The sequence below is a fragment of the Rhinolophus sinicus genome, chromosome 4 (genome assembly GCF_057876585.1).
Source record: "Rhinolophus sinicus isolate RSI-liver-muscle chromosome 4, RSI-T2T, whole genome shotgun sequence".
Taxonomy (NCBI): Eukaryota; Metazoa; Chordata; class Mammalia; order Chiroptera; family Rhinolophidae; genus Rhinolophus; species Rhinolophus sinicus.
This window is the reverse complement of record NC_142504.1, coordinates 87,777,208-87,793,402: the sequence shown is the minus strand read 5'-3', so window position 1 is coordinate 87,793,402 and position 16,195 is coordinate 87,777,208. Positions and strand designations below refer to the sequence as shown.

The following is a 16,195-nucleotide window of genomic DNA, read 5'->3' as shown; positions in this document are numbered from 1 at the left end:
ATATGCAGATACTCTATAATTAATAAAATCCAAATTTATTTCAAAGTATTAACTAATTCATGATAATTTTTTAAACAGCACAAGGCAACACAGTACTGAACTACCTGGGTTTGTGCCTGGCTCTGACACCTACTATCAGGTATGTTCACCCAACTGGTTATCTACAGCACAAGATTGTTGTGACAAACAAGCACAAAGCACGTAAAGGATTGAGATCAGACACAGTATAAATTGTACTGAGTGAGGCACTAAACAAATTCTAGCTACAGTGTTTCCCCGAAAATAAGACCTAGCCGGACCATCAGCTCTAATTCGTCTTTTGGAGCAAAAATTAATATAAGACCTGGTCTTATATAGTATTATATATAAGACCAGGTTAACATAATATAATAATATATAATATAATATAATATAATATAATATAATATAATATAATATAATATAATATAATATAATATAATATAAAGACCCGGTCTTACATTAATTTTTCCTCCAAAAGATGCATTAGAGCTGATAGTCGGCTAGGTCTTATTTTCGGGGAAACACGGTATTATTTGTCTCATACAAGTACATTACTATGATGTGAAGAATCATGAAATTTTTGATCCTGAAAAGCAGACATTTCTTTTTAGCTGCCCAGTATCTATCTATTCCCCCTTCCTAATTTCCTTTTGGAGAATTACTTCTCCCTTGCCCTGTGTAATCCTGCTGAGACCCTAAATCCATGTGTCTACCTTCCCACTATGGAGGCCAAAGGGATTCCTAGAGGTTACTGCAACTAAATCCCTCCTCTCACCAGTGGTACACCTACCATAACTTACACTCAGCCCATCCGATGTGCTCTTCAGGGGTCTGAACTCATGAGCAAGTAATGTGCAAAGATGAAAGAAACTGGTGGAGTTCATTCATGCCAGTAGTGACATCCTGATTAGATCATTCCTGTAATTTTGCTTTCCAGCTCCCCAAAGCTGCCTTAAGTTTCCACCTGTTTCCAAGCTTGGTTCCCTAGCACTTACCTGTAAGTTTCCAATTCCTTTCCAATAAATTACCTCCTGCTCAAGTTAAACAGAGTTGAATTCTGCTGCCTGCAACCAAAGAACCCAAGTGAGAAGCCTACTAAGACCTGTCACTGGTGTACGTAGTGTGCTGCAACTCAAGAATGGGCTGGGCTCTGTGAAGATGAGAACGGCCGCCTTAGTTAGAAAGATGCTGTAGGAAGTACAGGGAGAAGCCAGAGGCTAAGCTGTGATGAGCAATGGGGTAGGGTCCATTCCAGGGTAAGGACTGAAGGATTGCCCCAGAGATCTGGAGAACCGTGGTATGAGGGGCAGGGTGCATGGGAGGAAGGGAGCCTATCTAGTTCTCACTGACACGTTCTGCCTGGTGAAATCCTAGGGCAAGCTTTTTATGAGACCTCTTTCAAAGGGTTGTGTGATATTAAGAGCTCAACCTCAGGTTCACTGATGTTGTCTATACAAGGATACGGAGGGGGAGATCTTCCCCCTCTTACTCTCCCTCTCTGCTGGAAATCCGTTTCCCTAATTCAGCACACTTTAGCATTTAGAACGTTCAAGTTCATAATCAAACTCTATTACCGTCAGATAGTACTTAAGGGCAGATTATTCAGAAGTGAGAAAACAGTGTAAGTTATCCAGCTGGCTTGGTTCAGGTTTAAACTCAAATTTTTTCCCAGGAATTCTATTTTTACTTCCTTAGTCTACATGATAGATCCCAATCTACTCGGACTTGTCTACCTTTATGAACCTTCTCATCCAATCTGAAACAAGCTGCTGTTTTCAGCTCACATTTTGAGTCTGTAGAGAAAAGTTTTTCCAGTTCAGAGCTCAGATAAACCCTTGCTACCTGACTTCATGCTTCTCTCTGCTATGATATAATCTACCCCAACCTCTCTATCTAACACCCAGTGTCCCAAGTTCTCCCTCACCTCTGTCCTGTTTTCCTTGGTCTCCACATCACCCTCTCTCTCCAAAATACACATTCCCTGGCTTCTTCGATTTCTCAAAATGCACCCCAAACTGAACTTAAAAAATGCCTACCTGCCAATCATATCCAACTGGTGGTTTCTTTCCCCTACAGTTCAGTTATTATATCCTTTCATGATATTCTAATACACACACACACACACACACACACTTTGAGGCAACTCTCATCTGGCCCAGAAACATCTGGGACTTCCATTAACATTTAAAAATTAAATAAATTTTGGGGTGGAAGAATTACTTTTCACTGTATATCTTTTCATACTGTCAGAATATTTTACCCCACATCTTACTTTTTCTATTTAAAAAATTCCCATTATTTAACAATGAAAAAAAAGTTACCTTACTCTACTTACTCTCTGAGTAGTCTTTTTATGCACAAACATGTGGTCACCAGATGAGGAGAAGAGAGCATCCCTAAATTCATAATCTTTTTTGTTTAGCTTTGTTTGGAGGGTGGCAAGTGGACAGGCAGCGGCTTGTTGCCGTAGGTTTATGGTCGGTTTACACAAACCGGTGCTCTCCCACTGCTGAAAGTTGAAGGAAAATGTGAAGACCTTTCCCAAGCCCCTGACCCCTCAGGAAGTGACAATACACATACATCTAAGTCCCCAGGCGACAGCATGACTGGGTTAGTCACTGCCACTTCTCCCAAGTCTGGGGGTTGCTGGTAAATCGGAGCAGAACAGTTAGTTCAGGGTTCAGGGCTGTAATCGAGCATTGTGGGGGGTGTGAGTGAAGTGATCCCCACCTTGTCTGCCCTAAGCAAAATGGATCCGTGCAAATCTTTTTACATACATGTTTTTATTATTTTTGTTACATATGAGTATTTTACATAGGCTGTATTCCACAGTATTACAATAGCATACTGTAATACTAGCTAAATTCGAATTATGGATTAGTCAAAATTTGCTACTTCAATTAGGCCCCACCCCCAAAAGACTTCTTCTGTTCCGAGACTGACCTTCAAGGCACCTGCCAACCTTCCCCAATGAGTTGATGTCAGCTCTGGATTCACCATCTTCCTCCCCACTTTCAACCCCCCTCAATCCTCTGTTGGCTACAACTCTCCAGCTGCCGTCTAACCCTGTCATTGGCCTTGGCAGCCTAGAACCTGGTCATCTGTCTTCTGTCTTGGGACCCAACACCAACTTGCGAATCGAAACCTTATAGTGACACTTCCGTCAAAATCAAATGCAAACGCAAACCCAGCTGTGACCTCCTAAGCAGGGGGTGCTCACATTCTCGCCCTGCCACATCCGCTCTTCTCCACCTGCCTCAGGGTCACCTCCTGTTCTACCTCATCAGGCTTCTGTTCCACACACTTAGCTTCCAACCTAGGAGCTGCACCTTTGTAATTATGCCCTCTGGGCCACACACAAAACCCCTCACCTCTTGGACCTTTCAGCCTTTCAATCCCTAACCATAGACAAGTGCCGCTATTCCCTCTTGTCTGCTTCAACTTCCAGGTCATTAACATGCCCGAGAAAGGTCTGAAACCAGGCTGGCTGAGGCCCCTGTACACCTGTGCTCACTGGCCGATGAGCCCTTCCTGTTCTTTACAACGCTTCCCTATACTCCCCCTCCGCAACTGCACACGTGCGCACGCTCACAGGCCACGTGACACAATCCTGCCCTCAGACTCCACAGTCTCACGTCCTCAAACTCAAGTTCCTTCCACCTCACTTTCACCTCACGTTCCCTTTGTTCATCTCTCACAGTTCTTCTTCCTTTTCCAGGATAACGCTCTCCGTTTGTACACTTAATTGCATCCTTTTCTATAGCCTCGGAAGCCTCGTTCCACAAATACTCCTGTCTTTCACTCACCAACCGACTCTACCGGCCCTTTCTGCCAAGTAGGGTTTCCGGGTGGGAATTCCCGCCTGTTCTCGGGAATTTTTTTCTCTTTTCCATTCCCGAATCCCGAGGAAAGTTGGTCGGGAAATCAGGAAAATTGTCTCCTTGAACCCAGGTGGTTGGCTGTATCAGCCGTCACTTTATGGAACCGATTCATCGTGGAGAACAGAAAATATTTTATATCTTGGGATTTAGGAACGTGAAAGTGAAAAAAATTCCTGAGAACGGGCGGGAATTCCCACCAGGAAACCCTACTTCCAAGGTAACTTTCAGGGCCAACAGCACCCAGAGATGAGGGTTTTGTCCCTCCCCACACACAAAAAAAGATTCTTAGAAACTGAATTGCCAACATTTAAAAATCTGGACATTTCACTTGAATAATAAGTATTTCTGGCTTCACTGGTAAAACAGAATCCTCTGCTACCAGCGAGTGAGTGTCCCCAAACAGCAAAATCCTAGAAGCTGATGACTGGTCACCCCCCTTCCATGGGGCATTTGCCATCTCCAGGGCACTACAATATGCACTCCTCGACCCCTGCCAGACCCACACTAACTCTCGTGCACCTTACTTCCTTGGCTCTCATAGGTCACACCCTACTGCTTACAAGAGGCTCTGCTCCTTCCCATCCCTAAGGAGATTTCCCTGAACCGCCCCCAACGCAAGCTACACCCTCCTCCTTCCTCCTCTCCACATACTTCAAGGAACAGTCTACATTTGCTGTCACCGCTTATCACCATGCACTCACTCATACACCTCTGTAATATGATTTCTGTTGTTACCTCTGCTGAAACTGGAGAGCAGAGCAAGCAAGAAAGAGGAAGAAATCTTTTCACACTCTTGCCTGCTCTGCAGTGCTGGACGTCAGCGGCCGTCATTCTTCCTAAGATCTCCTCCCTTGGATTTCCTGACTTTGCTCTCTTCTAATTCTCCTGCTGAGGAAATCGTACAGGCATTCCAAAGGTTAGACACCTGAAAACACCTCTGAACGCCATATAGGCCCAAACAGTCAGCACACTCCTCCCCTGTAACGTTGCCACCAGCCAATTCATGTCTTGGAGTTTCTCCCAGGGTAAAAAACTCATTCTAAAACCTGACCAGTCTTGCACCTCTGAAGGGAACTATGCTGAACTGATTCAACATTTACTGATCACTTCTTAAGTGGTAGGCACCGGTGCTTATGAGACTAGTAAGGGAAGATCCCTACCTTTGCCAAAGGAATTCAGTCTAGAAGGGACACAGATGGATAAACTGATAGTGTCAACATGATACATGGTCTGGTAGAGGAAAACAAGCACTAAGGGGAAGGCCTGGGAAGACCAGAGAAGCTTGCCGAAAAAAACACTAGGGCCGTCTTTAACCTCAGGCAGATTTACTGCCACCACAGGAGTCCAGACCTCCTGCAAGTCTCCTGACTGGTCTCCACGCCTCGCTTTCACCCATTCTACCCTCTCACCCAAATCCATTTTCCACGTGGCAGTAGAGGTGATCTGCTTAAAACGTGAAACCGAGCTCTCCCATGGCCACACCTTTCAACAGCACTGAGAATGCGCGCCTACGTCCTTTCCCAAGTCCACTTATCTCCCATCATCTCACGCCCCTTTCCCTTCAGCCACACTGATCTCTCAGTTCCTTAAGCAGAACGAGTTCTCTTCTGCTACATGGCCTCTGCTACATGGCCTCTGCACATACCATTCTTTTTACCTGGAATCCTCTTGCCCCCATTCTTTGTACTAAAAATCCTTTTGACCCGTGGGTATTGGCTGAACTGTCATTTCCTTCATTATTCACTTAATTGTCTCTACTTCTGTCTGCCCCATTAGACTGTATAATCAACAAGAACAGGAACCATATCTTTTGTTCACTTTGTATTCACAGTACTTGGCACACACCAGACCCTCAATAAACATTTGCTCAATGAGGATGTAAAAGATTCTCTCCTCCTCTGGTGTCGTAACTGTAAGCATACCATCAGGTTGATTTCTCGGCCTTCTCCACCACTCCGTCTGCCTCATCTCACTGCTCACCATGCTCTCATCTCACCTTCAGACTTGACCTCTCCTCCCAAGATCAAGTCCATAGCTGTGATGCCTACAGGTTAGTTCCACCGGCAGCTGCTGTGACACCTGCAGCTGGATAGGTCTCAGGACACGCTTATAACGATCCTGAAACAAACCCTCCTGTATTTTTTCCCCATTGCTGTTAATGGTGGCATCTTCCTGGAGGTCAAGTGACTGACCTACCTCTTTACTATTTTACCCATTGAAAGAAAAATCTGAGTCCATCTCTAAAAATGCACTTGTATGTTCCTATATACACAGCCAACTGAACTAGTACATTAGCCTCATTTCCTACATCTAGCCTTTTAAAATAACAATCACCCACCCACATGTACATTACAGCTTAATTCTTAATTATGAGAATACTGACAATCAATATTCTCATCAAAATCCTTCAGTGGCTCCCTACTGCCTTCCAAATAGCATCCATACACTCCTGCTTGTTATTCAAAGCCCTTAGCAATCTTGCCCCAACTGTCCTGGTAGCAAGTCCACCTAGTTTGGTGGGTAAGACCACAAACTCTGGAATCAGACTGCCATGTTAAATGCACAGACACAGGGACAGCTCCCAGCTTCACCACCTAACCTCTCCGTGCTACAGCTCCTTCATCTATACAATGAGGATAATGATAAGAATGTATTTTTACTCTAATCACTACATTGTTCTGTACACCTGAAACTAAAGAGTATAGTGTTATAACAATTCACATTCTGTTTTGAGTTTTGTAGCCCCATCTTCAATTATCAAGAGCCTACATCCCAGCCTATCTGAACCAACTCACTGTTCCCCTAATACTCCTGAAACTTTCCCTTCTGAGACAAGAGCCCATAACAGGGGAAACACCAGCGGATAAGCTGCCAGTATTGCACTCACTCCTCCACCTCAAGGGTATTTCCTGTCAAAAGCTCAGCCACAAAGCTGCTTTCTTTCCAACAGTGTCTGTATCTCATGCATTGAAATGACCCACAGGTTGATCATCAAAGTATTTCCAACCTGTTCAAAGACTTAAGTCTACAATTAACCATCTTCTTCTTCCCCTTCTGACTTTCAGATTAGAAACCATCTTACCACCATTTTCCATGCCACATGACAAAAGCTGTTTTAGTTCTCGTATGCCCCTAATCTGGGTAAACACTGCAATTCTCATAGCTAGTCTTCCTACAACAGTCCTGTCACTTCCGATAGCATTCCCTTTGCATGGAAACACCAAAAATAATCAAGATTAATTCTGCAGTCTTATTATGCGCAGAATATGGACTTCGATCTCTGAAGCGGTCAGGCCTCATACAACGACAGTGCTACCTTCTTACCTTCGGAAGTTCCTGCTACGCACCAGGACTTGTAAATATTAGGAAAGTGTTTATTGACAAACACGCTAATTCCTAGACATGGACTGAGTTACAACATTTCCAGAAATTTTCACTCACTCTTTAACCTTAACAAAAACAATAAATTATAAACCATAACGTATAATTTCCAAAGAACAATCCAATAACTTAGCATGTGGCTCTATGAATGCAATGCAAATTCTACTTCTTTTTATAATCAAACTGATATTTAAAAAAAAAAAAAAATTAATGGGAAGGAAGTCCTAACTACCAAAGACACAAAAAGCTAACAAAAGCCATGACATCTAAACCTAAGGAATTGTCTCCAAATCACTTCCTGGCTCCCATGGCTTAGTGTCCCTTAGCATTTGTTCCATAGCTGAGGTTGTCAACCATAAGGTAACATACCAGAAGCCTATACTTTGACATCTTTACAGAACCAAAACCATTTGTATGTTCTCTGTGTAGCATTAGGAGTCATAAATTACAAAGACTTTAAAGGACTTTTATAAAAACTTACAAGAATTTATTTTATGATTTATAACAATTTATACAAATTCTAACAGTTAAAGGAGAAATTAATCACACAAAATCAGGATGTACTCTCAACTCTTGCCACTGTTGCTGCAGCTGTCCTAAAAACAATCCTAAACACTCCTTTTCCTTAAGGGCTTAAAGGATTTCACATGGAGGATAATCAATGATTCATCATTTCAGAAAGAATCAGGTAGTAGTACTCCATCTCTGAAGCGGTCAGGCCTCATACAACGACAGTGCTACCTCCTTACCTCCGGAAGTCCTAACTACCAAAGACACAGTACTCTAGGTCGTGCCAGCCAAACTGTAGTCACTAGACGGCAAACTGCTTCTACCCCATGAGGAGAGTACAGAGACTAAGCATTTAGAAACTAGGATTCCCAGAAATTTTCAGAATTTTTGACAGAAATTTTACATCTACTGAATCAAATAACAAAATATCGGGAGTTGTATATTGTAGGCTTTTTATGTCATTTTTCTTGTAGTTCAGTTTTTACATATTTTAGAAAAGAATCAGCCCAAGACAAAGGGGAAGTGTTAAAAAACTAGTCCTTTAGGGACATCCGCTTCTCGGAAGATGGAGTAGATGTACTTTTCCCTATTACCCCTGCAACGTACAACGAAAAATTCTGGACATTACACATAAAATAAACATAAAAGGACTCAAGTATGGAGAGAAAGCAGATTGGCAAGGGATCTCAGGCCCCAAGGAACAACAAGCACAACGGTGAGTTCCTTGGTTTTATGTTTACCTCATATATCCCAGACTTGTAGCTGAAGAAGATGGCCACCTTGAAATGCCAATAGGCACAGACCAAAAAAAAGGCCTCAAAGTCGACTCTCTAGCCAAAGGACCAGAAAAGGGGCACCCTAGCAAGACAAACTCTTGGGGAAAAAAACCATTCTACTCCAGACAAACACCACAGAAAAAACGGTGGCCCCACCTATGTCAACAAAAGTCAGGTGGGTAACCTAGACTTCTGTTACTAGGCTGTAACAAAGCACCCCTCCACACTAGTGATGCTGAGAAGGCCATGTAGGGAGCCCAGCATTCATCTAAGGCACCTTCCACACCATCTCCCCGGGGATCCTGACCTGACAGTAACAAGGGACACCAAGTGGGGAATCTGTTCCTCCAATTTCTCCTGGCAATAACAAGGCAGCGCTGCATGCCACTCCTTCCCCTGCCGGGGTGGTGTCAGCAAAAAAAAAAAGCCAGCTAACATAAAGGCTTTAAATAAGAGGTGGAATTTCGTACCATAATATGAAAATGTCCAGGTTTTAATTTTAAAAAACACTCATACCAAGAGCCAGGATGAATTCAAAGTGAATGAAAAAGACATCAGTAGACACCAATACCAAATGACAGAGATGTTACATTATCTGACAATGATTATAAAGTAGATGTGACAGAAATGCTTCAACGGATAATTTCAATCATAAATAACCTCAGCAAAGAAATAAAAGATATAAAGAACAAACGGAAATTTTAGAGCTGAAAATTACAGAGATAAAAAACTAAGTGGATGGACTCAATAGCAGAATGAAAAGGTCAGAGAAAAGGAACTGGAAGATAGAGCAATAGAAATTACCCAACCTAAAGAACAGAGAGAAATAAACCAAAGAAAAATCAACAGCCTTAGGAACCTGTGGGACCACACAAAAGATCTAACATTCAAGTCATCGGTCTTGAAAAGAGAGGAGAAAATGGGCTGCAAAAATACTCAAAGAAATAATGGTGAAAACTTCCCAAATTTGGCAAGAGACGTAAGCCTACAGATTCAGGAAGCTTACTAAACTCCAAACAGGATAAGCCCAAAGAAATCCACATGAAGATGTATTATAATTAAAATTGTGAAAATTAAAGACAAAGAGAAAATCCTGAGACCAGTGAAAAATGAAACCTTAACTAGAGAGGAAAATCTTTCTGAATGACAGTGGATTTCTCATCAGAAACCATGGAGACTAGAAGAAAGTGGTACAATACTTTTCAAGTGCTGAAAGAAAAGATCAACACAGAGAAAATATCTTTCAGGAATGAAGAGGAAATCACGATATTCTCAAATGATGGAAAACTAAAAGAATATGTCACCAGTAGACCTACCCTAAAGAATGGTTAACGAAGCTCTTAAAACAAAAATGAAATGATAAAGGAAGGAATCTTGAGAAATCAAGAGAAAACATAGTAAGCGAAAACACAGGTAAATAGATTTTCCTTCTCCCCTTGAGTTTTCTCATTTGTTTGACCATGGAGGCAAAAACTATAACACTGTCTAATGTGCTTCTGAATGTAAATTAAGAAAATATTTACAAGTGTATTAAAATGGGGAAGGGTAAAGGGAAAAAAGGTTTCTAATGAACAGGTAAAGTGATGACACCAGTAGACAAAATACACACACACACACTCACACACACACACGCGCGCGGAGCAAATAATATCTGGAGCAACCAGTAAAAAATAATTTTAATTAAAAGAAAACTACACAGAGAAATACACTAAAAAACAGTATAGATATATCAAAATGGCATTCTAAAAAATGTTTAAGTAACCCATAGCAAATCAGGGTCAGAAAAACAAAGAAGAGAGGGAACAAACAAAAAAAAACAAAAAATAAAATAGCAGACTTAAGCCCTGATAGATCAATAATTACATTAAACGTAAATGGCCTAAATGCATCAATGAAAAGATACAGACTGGCTGAATGGATTAAAAAACATGACCCAACTATATGTTGTCTATGAGAAACTTACTTCAAATATAACAATATAGGCAGATTGAAAGTAGAAGGATGGAAAATGATGTATCATCCAAACAATTAAAGAAAGCAATCAAAAGAAAAAGGAGCAGCTATGTTAGTATCAGATAAAGTAGAATTCAGAGCAAAGAAAATTACTAGAAACAGAGAAAGCCATACAATGACAGAAAGGGTCAATCCACCAAGAAAACCCAGCAACCCTAATTGTGTATGCACCAGAGAGCTGTAAAATATATAAAGCTAAAAATGGATACAGCTTAAAAGGAGAAATAGACAAATGCACAAAAGTAGTTGGAAACTTCCACATCCCTCCTCAACAGTTGATAGACAGAAAACAAGCAAAGGTATAGAAGAACTCAACACCATCAACCAACAGGATCTAATTGACATTTATAGAATACTCCACTCAATAACAGCAGAAAACACATTTTACTCAAGTATCCACAGAACATATACCAAGACAGAGTATATATTGAGCCATAAAACAAGGCTCAACAAATTTAAAAGAACTGAAATCAAACAGTGTGTCCTTCAATAATAATGGAATCAAAATAAAAACCAAAAACAGAAAGAAAATAGAAAAATCTCCAAACACTTGGGAACTAAACAACATACTTGTAAATAGTGCATGGATCAAAAAAGTCTCAAGGGAAATAAAAATATACACTGGAGTGAATGAAAATAAAAATACAGCATATCAAAATTTGTGACACAGAGCTCAAACAGCGCTGGGAGGGAAATTTACAGTGCTAAATGCCCCCATGAATATAAATGCAAAAAATCCCTAACATGGTATTAGTAAATAGAATTCAGCAATATATAAAAAGAATTACACACCATGACCAAGTGGAGTTTATTTCAGAGATGCAAGGCTGGCTCAATTCAAAATTTGATATAATCCATCATATCATTAAACTAAAGAAGGAAAATCATACCATTTCTGTGTGTTGGCAGCAACTGGGTGAAGGGTACAGGGCATTTTTCTGAATTATTTCTTATAACTGCAATGTGGATCTACAATTATGTCACAAAAAGTTTAATTAAAAAAACAACAAAACTGGACCTTATTTATTGCTCTAAGGTTTATCACCCAAATGTTAACTCTTCAGAATGGACCTACCCTTCTTAACAACCTTTCATTAATCCTGGATTAAGTGAGGTTACATAAATATAAATATAAATATAAAATATTATCCCTATCCTCAAACACCATACGCTCAAGTAGACTGACAAACACAGGCATAAATCAACAGTGAAAGACATCATAAAGGAGATGGGATTTGAGCAAATCTTTGAACAAGAGGTAGCATTTCCACAACTGGAGGGGGAGAGGAGGACATTTGGGGAGGAAGAAATCATATATAAAGACACAGAGCTAGAAGCAAGCACAGTGCTTATGGGGAAAGAGGCATGTGTGTGCTGTGAAATAACAGAAAGATAAGAGAAGCAGTGTGGGAGTAACTATGAAGGGTCCCCAAAAGCCAGAGAGAGGAATTCAAATGTCACTCAGAAAAGTCTTCCTCACCAACCCAGCCAACCAAAAGCAGCAGCTCCTCCCACTCACAATCTCTCCACACCCTTTCCTTTTTCTTCATAGCACTCAACACAAGTCAAGTTGTAAGCATTATGTACTTATCTGCATGTTCATTTGGTTAGTGCTGTCCCACCCCCAGTTATCTTGAGTATTTAGCACTGGGTCTGGCACACCATAAGCACTCAACAAATATTAATTGAATAGATGAACAAATGATATTCACTCCTAATTGTCTTCTATGCAGCTACCCCACTCCTCTTCCTCCATCACCTGTCATTCCATTCACCTTGGTCTCTCTCTGATCTCTGCCTCTTTTAGGTAATCTCTCCTTTTTCCTTGCTCCTCCACCCCAGCTCTTAACCCATCATGAAAATAAAAACTCGGTATATTTTAAAACAGTGGTTCATATTTACAATGTTGTAACACTTCTGAATCTCAACCAATGAGGAACTGTACCCCAAGAAATCTGTTAATGAAAACAAGTACTAAAGTTGTATGTTGTATATAAGCATAACAGATGTATAGATTACATGATGAACGAACAAATAGAAATAAGAGTTATTCCTGTTGCCTTACTTTCCTGAATGAGAACTTTTTCCCATAACTGGATGATTTATCTCGTCTATGGAAAGCTGTCCACCAAAGACAGCCAGGACATCACTCCTCAAGGGCACCAGAGTTATGAAAAACAAGGAAAGATAGAGAAACTGTCACAGACCAAAGACTAAGGAGACACAATGACTAAATGCAATGTAGTACGCTGGACTGGGTACTGGAACAGAAAGAGGACATTCATGGAAAAACTGGTGAAATCCAAATAAAGTGAAATTTAGTTTAAAAGAAATACACACACACACATTTATATGGCACTAACATGATTAAGATTCAAATTTATTAATGTTATTTTATATTCTTAAAAAGAGAAAGAGATGGAGCATGCAAGTGAGCTGGGGGTGAAACTCGAGCCAGAGTAGCTGGGGCTTGAAGCTAAAAAGCTACATATACTCTACCTTCATTTTGACTCTGGTCCCATGCTCTTTCTTACCTAATGCCACGAGAATTATCTTGCCTACAATTGCTTGAGAGTAACAACCAGTTTTACTTTCTAGCATGCTCCTTTACACACAGTCATGCACTGATTAAGAACAGGGTTACATTCTGAGAAGCGGGTCTTTAGGCAATTTTGTCCTTGTGTGAACAGCAGAGTGCACTGCCACAAACCTAGATGGTGTAGCCTATTACACACCTCAGCTAAAAGGGACAGCCTATTGCTCCTAGGCTACAAGCCCCGACAGCACGTTACTGCACAAAACAAAAGGAGATTAGATTAAGTACAAGAGAAAATGAGAAAATCAAGAGGTGCTGTAAAGACGAGAGGTATGAGGCTGCTGCGGGTGTAATATGCATACTGTTTTACAGCAAACTTTTTTTTATAAGTAGAAAGAGTACACTTTAAAATAACAATTGAAAGTACAGTATAGTGAATACATAAGCCAGTAACAAACGTTTATTATCATTATCGAGTATTATGTACTGTACTTAATTGCATGTGCTGTACTTTTACACAACTGGCAGCACAGGTTTCCTTACACCAGCATCACTGCATACACGTGAGTAATGCTTTGTGCTGCAACTTATGAGGGCTATGACATCACTAGGGGATAGGGATTTTTCAGCTCCATTATAATCTTATAGGACAACCATCATATGTGCGGTCTGCTGTTGCCTAAAACGTCATTATGTGGCATGTGGCTGTACTCAAGCATTTATTGAGTGCCCACTGCTTAACAGGCACTTTGAAGTCTCTGGGGATACATGGCTCTAAAACGAAGACACAATCTCTCCTCTCATAAAGCTTACACTCTATGGGAGAAGCCAGGCACTTAACAAGTATTTGCTCCCAAGAATTTTACAGCCTGCTTCTCAAACCCCTACCAAACAATCCATCAGAACATTTGTTAAACCAGTTCTCAATGGTGTTCTGAATAAGGCTTTCAGTGTGAACACAAATCCACTGAGATAGATCTGTGATTATCACTTGTGAGCTGTTATATCACTTTAACAGATAGATACCAATTCAGTTCATGTGGTTTGGGACCTAAGATTATACATTTCTTCCAAACTCCCAGAGGAGAGGGATGCTGCTGCTAGTTCACAATCCACACTTTGAATTAGCAAACCTCTGAAGTACTGTGGAAACATCCCTCAAGCTATCTCGTAAAATGCAAGCCCCATAAGGCAACGACATGTTATCTCTTATTCACCATAGTATTCCTAGGACTGTGCCTCATAGATAGATGGCACTCAATAAATATTTCTTTACTGAATAAACGGATGTATGGTCTAGACAAGTGCTGTTCAATAGTAGCCATTGGTCCACATTTGGATACTGAACAATTGAAATGTGTCTTGTTCAAGCCAAGAGCTGAAATTTTTAAATTTTAATTTTAATTTAAATAGCCACATGTAGTTCGTGCCTAGCACAGGGGACAATCCTGGTCTAGACACAGATGTGATATAAAGACCGCTGGATTAATAAGGCCTCGGTTTGAATCCCAGCTCTGCTGCTTCGCTTGTGACCTGTAAAGTTACTTCTTCGAGCCCCAACTTCTTCATCTGTGAAATGAGGACTGGACCTCCCACACACACCTCTCTCGGGATGCTTGACAGGAAGTATAAATCAATATATTAAGTATAGGGTATGATTAAGATAACGTTCTCTGCCCTCCAGAAACAGTTCAGTCACAAACACCGCTTTGCCCATTGCCCACTCTTGCCAGAAAATGCGAAGCGCGTTAGGCTGAAGGTCTGGTGAGCTCAGTGGCTTTGAGAATCAGGCCAAGGTCATAAGTTTGGAGGAGGGGGAACCCTCACTTGGCAAGGTTGACCAGGTGAGAGCGGCAATGACAATGCAAATCATTACAATTCCTGGCAAATTTTGAAATGGACAGTGTATTGATTATGGATACGCAAATGACATTTCATTCATTCATTCTTCCAGGAAGGGCTGCCACATTACCTAAAGCCCTCTACTTCCCATACAGAAACATTTACTAATTCAGGGCCGGGTCCTCTTCGCGCGCAGTGGGCCGGGAAGCCCCCGCCCCTGGCTGCCCGCGTGTCCTCCCCCTCCCCCGTCACGCCGGCCCAGCAAGGGTCAGCCTGGCACCGGGGTTCCAAGTACCACACGACCGAGCCGAATCCAGGAGCCATATTTAGCTGTATTTTTAGTGAATAAAACAAACTTCCGTCTTCTAAAGAAAAACGGTTCTAACTCAATGTCAAACTAGGACGGAAACTCGCTGCTCGCCGCAGTTGCCAACCAGAGACGCCGCGTGTCCAGCAGCCCCGGAGTCCCTGACCCAGACCCGGTGCGGAGATCGCCCGCGCCCCGGCCGAGGCAGCGCGGGCCACAAAGGGACGGGAGACGCGGACGCGGACGGGCCTCCTCCGCCTCCTGCTCCAGCCCCGCGCAAGCGGCCGCAGCTCCGGGACGGCCCGGGAACCGGGATACACTCACCTCGGTCCGCGCGGCGGCGGCGGCGGGCGCTCCTCGGGGCCGGCCCGGGCGGTCGCGGCGCGGTTCCGCGGGCCGCAGCGCGGGCGCTACTCTCGGGCCGCCGTCCGCCGCGCCGCCTCCTCGGCCACTGCCGGCGGTTCCCCCAGCAGGCGGGCGGGCCCGGCGCGGGCCCCGCCTCCGCCGCGCCCGCCCCCGCCTCCGCGCCGGGCCTCGCGGGCTCAGCGCGCTACTCCGGGCCGCCCGGCATGCCGCCGTCGCCGCTGTCTCTGCTGCTCGCTCGGGGCCGCCTCAGTGCGGCGGGCCGGGACCGCAGGGCCGCCCGCGCAGGCCGCTCGGGCGCGGTGCTCACAGCGCGCGGCGTGCTCCGCGGCGGTGGCGGCGGCCCATGCGGCTGCGCGGGGGAGGTGGGGGCGCCGCGCGCTCACCCGGATGCGCTGCCCCCGCCCCTGCGGCGAGCCCACCTCGGGGCCGCGGCGCTTCCCTGCGTTCCTGGGAGGTCTCTGCGCCTCTAACCGTTCTTCCCTGACCCGTGGGGAGCGGTGGACCGGGGGCACCGGGGTGAGGGCCCCCGGGCGGGAGGCTCGGTGTGCGACGGCTTCAGCCG

General features: G+C 43.2%; 1 protein-coding gene across 1 annotated transcript in view; it reads right to left on the bottom strand.

Annotated features, from left to right (window-relative positions):
- The window catches only part of GALNT1 (polypeptide N-acetylgalactosaminyltransferase 1), a 109,236-nt gene extending 93,510 nt beyond the window's left edge, over positions 1-15,726 (bottom strand). Inside the window, exon 1 of the mRNA XM_074340127.2 lies at positions 15,592-15,726. The gene's annotated coding sequence lies outside the window, so the exon portion shown is untranslated. The remainder of the gene's footprint in view (positions 1-15,591) is intronic.
- Between the last annotated feature and the right edge of the window lie 469 nt (positions 15,727-16,195).